This window comes from Otolemur garnettii, unplaced genomic scaffold (assembly GCF_000181295.1).
Source record: "Otolemur garnettii isolate 467f Iridium unplaced genomic scaffold, OtoGar3 scaffold00392, whole genome shotgun sequence".
NCBI lineage: Eukaryota > Metazoa > Chordata > Mammalia > Primates > Galagidae > Otolemur > Otolemur garnettii.
In genome coordinates, this window is record NW_003852787.1 from 55366 (window position 1) to 62378 (window position 7013).

Genomic DNA, 7013 nt, shown 5'->3' on the forward strand with positions numbered 1-7013 from the left:
CAAGAGAATTGCTTAAACCCAAGAGTTTGAGATTGCTGTGAGCTGTGATGCCACTGCACTCAAATGAGTGTGACCAAGTGAGACTATGTCTTAAGAAAAAAAAATTGACTTTCTTCCTTTAGGAAGAATTTACTTCTTTAGTGAAATAATTACACATGAGTTCATCTGCACGATTATACTGAAAGGAAAAAGTTATTGTGCCTTCTATAAGTACGGCAAGATAAAAGAGAGACCACAGGATAATCCTAAGTCTCTCCTTATGTTTTAAATAAGGCTTGTGAATGGGGCTAGGCATGCTGAGTCACATCTATAATCCTCACACTCTGGGAGATTGAGCCCAGAGAATCACTTGAGCTCAAGAGTTTAAGAGCAGCCTAAGCAGAAGTGGTAGTCCATCTCTACTAAAAATTAAAAAAAAAAAAAATTATCTGTGCATTGTGGCAGTTGCCTGTATGTTGGAGGCTGAGGGAGGAGGTTCATTCAAACCCAGCAGTTTGAGGTTGGTGTGAGCTAGCTAATACCATGACACTCCAGCCTAGGCAACAGAGTGAGACTCTTTTGAAGAGAGAGGATAGAGAGAGGAAGAAGAAAGGAAGGAAGGAAGGAAGGGAAAGAAAGAGAGAGGGGGAAGGAAGGAAGGAGGGAGGGAGGGACAGAGGGAAAGAAGGAAGGAAGAAAGGAAGAGGGAATGAAGGAAGGAAGGAGAAACGTAGGACAGGAGAAAAGGAAAGACAGAGAGGGAGAGAAGGGAAGAGAGCGAAAGAGAGAAGGAAGGGAGGGTAGAAGGGAGGGAGGGAAGGAAGGAAAAAGAAAGGAATGGAAAAAAAGAGAGAGAGAAAGGAAGGACAGAAGGAAGAAAGGGAGGGAAAAAAGAAAAGATAGGCAAGCAGGGTATGCAGAGTCTGTGTGGTCCAGGGTATGCATCTCTTTCTATATCTCAGTATTTTCTTTCTGCACCTTTTTGTGCCCTATTGAGTTAAGTCTAAGTTTTCAAAATCCCACAAGTGTTAGAAAGGGATGTTGTAACACAAAAGTATCCATCATACTAAAAGGAAGATTAATGGAAAGGAGACGCTTGTAGTCTGTGTTCAGGACCACTGTTGTCGGCAGTGTGGCTACAAAGTCACTCAGCATTTTCTACAGCAGCTGTGTCAGAAGATCAGTCCTGATGCAATCACAGCTGCGGACCACAGAGCTGGGTGTTTCTTTGTCATTTGTTGTCTGCTGTTTAGATTTTGTGGCTCTGATCCTCCCCTGCTTGCCTCATTCCTGGAAACACCTGCAGAGTTGCCTTGTTTTTTTTCTAGTGATTTACTGGGATCCAGTGGTATAATTATATGTCATAGTGTCTTTATGGATTCCACCCCAATACATAAGTCACTGTAGTCTGGACAGGTACTTATCTTGTTATAGGCCCACATTCATCTGCTTCCATGAAGCTGTGAACAACTCTAATTACCAGATCTCATTCTGATATTTCTGAGACTGTGTAGGAAACTAGGCATCTTGTCTTTGGTCTGACTGACATTCCTTTTGTGTTTTGACATCTGGTACTACTTTGTTAATAATGGTAACACTTGTCATAGAAGGAACTTTTAATACCTTAGTGAATTTACCCTTAAATCAACTTGAGCAAGTAGGCGTGGAATCCTCATTTAACAGGTGAGAAAACTCACACTGAGGGGGGTTGAGTAATTATTGTAACATTACAGGAGTTCACGATGCATTTTGTATCTTAACAGATTGTTGAACAGAAATTTTATTCAGAAGCTATCCCGCTATTCAGAAGCTATTCAGAAGTTACCAGCTATTATTCTGCAATTAAATATGAAACAATGCAAAGAAACTTTATTTACACATTGTGGAGTTAGACTCCATATACTGTATGCTCACTTTAAACTTGAGAAGTAGGTGGACAGACTTCTGTGGAATGCAACTCTGTTGAGGACTCAGTTTCCCTGGTTAGCATGGAAAACCCACCTTCAGTGACTCTGGCTGTGTGGCTGTTAAGCCTGCAAGGATAGGATTAAAAATCTTCCTGCAGGCTCGCCGCCTGTGGCTCAAGCGGTTAAGGCGCCAGCCACATACACCTAAGGTGGCGGGTTCGAATCCCCAGCCCGGGCCCACCAAACAACAATGATGGCTGCAACCAAAAAAAAAAGAAAAAAGAAAAAAATGGCCAGGCGTTGTGACGGGTGCCTGTAGTCCCAGCTGCTTGGGAGGCTGAGGCAGGAGACTCGCTTGAGCCCAGGAGTTGGAGGTTGCTGTGAGCTGTGATGCTATGGCACTTTACCCAGGGGGATAGCTTGAGGCTCTGTCTCAAAAAAAAAAAAAAGAAAAAAAAAACCTTCCTGCAGAGACACAGTCTAGGGGTTGATAGGCATTATGCTTATCAGAAAACTATGAGCCCTCCAAGTTGCTAAGCAACAGAAGCTGTAAACCTGCTTTCTGCAATATAATGAGTGCATGGGAAAACTTCAAGTCTTTACTCCCCTTGTGGTAATCTCAAGTCTATAGATGCACTTCCCTTTGCAGCTCCCTCGAGTTTTCAAGCTTTGTATCTCTCGGAAGGTCGAACTAACCTTAGAAAAGATTAATCGTATGAAAAATTTAATTGTTAATTAATAGAGTGTATGTGACCAGCCGACTATAAAAGGGTGGTCAAAAACAATAAACTTTGCTACTTGCCATCCAGCAGGTAGTCTGTCTCTTTCATTATAATAATTCCAGCAGCGAGACTACACCTGTGGTGACCCTGCCTGCCTCTTGAGAAACCCACAGGCAACAACACATAAGGAATTGAAAAGGAACTTTGCACATATCTTCTATATAACATTTAATAATATTTTTGGTATGCTAAACTGTATAGCTCCTACATGCAACGGTATACTACAGGTCTTGCAAATATATCTTGTTTTGCTGCACTTGCCTTTTGAAGAGCATACTCTGCATGTTGTAGTTAGATTCTTTTTTACACTAGTGACTATTTTTTCTAAAATATGGTCTTTTAGTTGTTTTGAAATCCTGAAAGGTGAATTTTTGTAAGGCGCTCTTTTACAAGTACCAGAAGATGTGCCAGCTTCTGTGCTGTATTCATTTGAAGCAACGGTTTTCTATTCCCTGGCTACTTCTAGTAGAAATTGTTTATATCTCTTTTAATTTTGCATATGGCAGTTACCGTAAAATTTGAATGCATTGAAGAAAGCACAATTGTTCAGAAAGAATGCTACTTTTTATACCTCTTTAGCCTTTTTCAAAAGGTTTTGAATTAATGATGATTCACAAGCTACATGTAGTTCACCAAAGACTAGTCTGCTTGATTCACTCCTTTCATGTATTTGCTATAATCTGATATGCACATAGATTTGACTATGTCATCCATAGAATTCCACTCTTGCTTTCCTGTGGATTTCATAGAGGCTTTGGGAATAATTGATATCACACTCACTAACGTTTTTCCTTCCATGTGTAAGAACGATGGTTCATTTCCATAAAAACACCATTTCCCCTCTCCGAAGATTCTTTGACTTTTCCCAGGTTAGTACTTTGGCAAACCATGGTTCTCCTTTATGGTGCCGCAGGCTAGTGTTTTCTTTTCCAATAATATTTTAGCTGTAGAGACACTGTTGTAGTAATTATCTTGGTAAACATGAGGCCAGGAATCAAGACATGGCTCTAAGGTACATAATATGGTTTCTGGTAGCTTTTTGCCTTCACCCAAATAGATCTTGAAGTTGCACATGTAGCCAGTCTCAATTTCACAAAGCATTCTCACTAAAATCCCATATGTTATCTTTGACAGATTATATGTTCTGAAACTGATATATCCTCCATATGGTCTCACTGCTTAATATAGGGATCACTCCTGCTTAGGTATACACAAAGACTGAAATGTTAGAATAAAGTAATCTAACATCTAAAGTAATCCGAAAAAGGACTAACTTTTTTTTTTTTTTTTTGAGACAGAGCCTCAAGCTGTCACCTTTCGTAGAGTGCCATGGCATCACAGTTCACAGCAACCTCAAATTCCTGGGCTTAAGTGATTCTCTTGCCTCAGCCTCCAAAGTAGCTGGGACTACAGGCACCCACCAAAACACCTGGCCATTTTTTGGTTGTAGTTGTCATTGTTGTTTGGCCTGGGGTGGATTCAAACCCGCCAGCTCTGGTATATGTGGCTGGCACCTTAGCCACTTGAGCTACAGGCACTGAGCCAAAGAGGCCTAATTTTATAAAGTCTATCTTCACTAGCTATAGCTTGCAAATTATCACTAAGATGAAAACAACGTAAGGATTTGCTCAAACATCATTCTGGTCATAGTGTTAGGAAATATCTATCCATTTATCTATCTGTCTCCCTCTCTCTCTCTAAATATATATATATATATTTTTATTTATTTATTTATTTATTTATTTATTTTTGCAGTTTTTGGCCAGGGCTGGTTTTGAACCTGCCACCCTCGGCATAAGGGGCCCAGCGCCCTAATCCTTTGAGCCACAGGCATTGCCTGAGGAAATATCCATGTTTTAAGCAAAGGGTCTGTTGACCAGTAATCTCTTCAATGTGATTTTTTTTTGTTTGTTTGTTTGTTTCTTTGGCTCATTGATATTACACCAAGAAACTTCTTTATGTCATTAGTGACAACTACCGTCCATGGTAAAATTCTAGCAGAGTTTTTATAAAATTGTTCCATTTGGTGGTAGTATAAATTGGATGGAAGAGCAACTAAGTCAAAAATATTGTTATCAAAAAGTAAGCCTGGCACTTCACTGTTACTCTGTGGATAACTAAGTTCAACAGTTACCCCTGAAATACTTGTATCACCCTCCAATTTTGGTGTAATATCATTTTTAATTCACTTCAAAACACTTTCATTATCACATTTTATTCCTTTTTTGTTTTTGCCATTTTGGTGATTTAATATCAGATTTATAACTGTCTTCTGATAAACTATCATTTTCCAGATCACTATAAAATATTTCAAAATCACCTGAACAATCAGATAAAGCATTTGCATGCAATTCATTGACAAATTCTTTACTATCACTATGTGGCATGGTTGAATTTTTTGCAATACTACAATTGTGATAAAAATCTCAATATTTAGAAAAATAATTTTGTTATAGTAAAGTGAACATGATTGAATATGGTCAAGAAAGCTCTTATGTATTCTACATTAAACTGTGTTTTAAAAATTGCAATAGCTTTTTATGGCTGCATAATATTCCATGGTATACATATACCATAAATGCAGTAATGTACCCAGTTATGATCTAATAAAAAATTGCAATAGCTAATACAAGTGCAAACATGAGTCACTCATGATTGGTCAACAATGCATGGGCATGAAAACATGAGTTAACTTGTGACTAGTCAACAATGTGTTCACCTGGATCTCTGCTGCTAGATTATGTACAATTACCTCACTTTTTATTCCATGTCTCTTTACCCACATCTCTAAGGGTACATGTCCCACACTGAGTCAGTGTTTTATTTCATAACAGGAAACTTGTACAAACAGAGACTTGGTGGGTGAGGGAAGTAGCTGGAGCTTGGTCTTCCTTGTCCTTTGCTTTCCCCTTAGCAGGTGCTAGGCTTGTAATGTGAGCTGGAGTAGTGGTAGGACCTGACCAGTTTTCACCTTGAATGTTATTATGCAAACATAATCCATTCACTTTTTCTAGGTGTGATTTCATTATGTTGATTTTTCCTCCGGTCTTTCACAGGTTTGTGCTATGAACTAACATATGCTATAAATATTGATGAAAATAAATTTATTACCCATCTGCCAAATGGTAACAATTATTTTTCTTCTTTTATTAACTATAAAGAAATATATGCAATTAAATATTTCCAATTATACAGATCTTTAGAGAGTGAAGGGCGGCACCTGTGGCTCAGTGTGTAGGGCACGGGCCCCCCATCCCAAGGGTGGCAGGTTCGAACCCCAGCCAAACTGCAACAAAAAAATAGCTGGACATTGTGGTGGGCGCCTGTAGTCCTAAGCTACTCAGGTGAGGCAAGAGAATCACCTAAGCCCAAGAGCTGGAGGTTGCTGTGAGCTGTGACACCATGGCACTCTACCGAGGGTGACAAAGTGAGACTCTGTCTCTAAAAAAAGAAAGAAAGAAAGTGAAAGTCTCCCTTTTCCTCCAAACTCATTCCATTTATAGGAGAAACTATTATTAATAGGTTGGTATTTATTTTTCTGAATACTTTCTACTTAGTATTGTTTAACATTAATCATATAATTCTACATTGTTTTTCTTAAATTTACCATTTTCCAAGCTATATATAATTGACAGCTTTTTACATCAGTGCACAAAATTCTTATTACTATTTTATTTTATTTTTTATTTGAGACAGAGCCTCACTATGTCACCCTTGGTAGAGTTTCATGGTTCACAGCTCACAGTAACCTCAAACTGTTGGGCTTAGGCGATTCTCTTGCCTCAGCCTCCCAAGTAGCTGAGACTACAGGTTCTTGCCATAAGGTTCAGCTATTTTTGCTGTTTTTGTTGTTGTAGTTGTCATTGTTGCTTAGCAGGCCCAGGCCGGGTTCGAACTTGCCAGCCCCAGTGTATGTGGCCAGCGCCCTTACACTGAGCTATGAGCACCGAACCTCCTTTACTATTTATTATCAATATGTTGGCAAGGGGATCCATTTAGTCAGCTGGGAGGGTTAAGACTTTATTTTAGTTCACATCTTTGAAAAGTCTGTAGTTATATAACAATTTTGTTGGCTACTTATGATTGGTTAAACTTATTTTTTATAAAATAGAGGACTTTGTAACAAATAGCTCATTCACTTTTCTTTATCTTTGCAGATTTTGCAAGGCTGAGGTCACTAGTGAGGTCTAATGCAGGGATTCTTCAGTTCTGGTCTCCATTTTAGTTTAACAGTTCTTTCCCATCTCAACTGTACCTTGGAAATTTTATTTACTTTCTTTTTTGCACATGTAAACACTTATATTTGAAGGCATATTCTGGTTTCAAACTGATTTGTAATATCTCA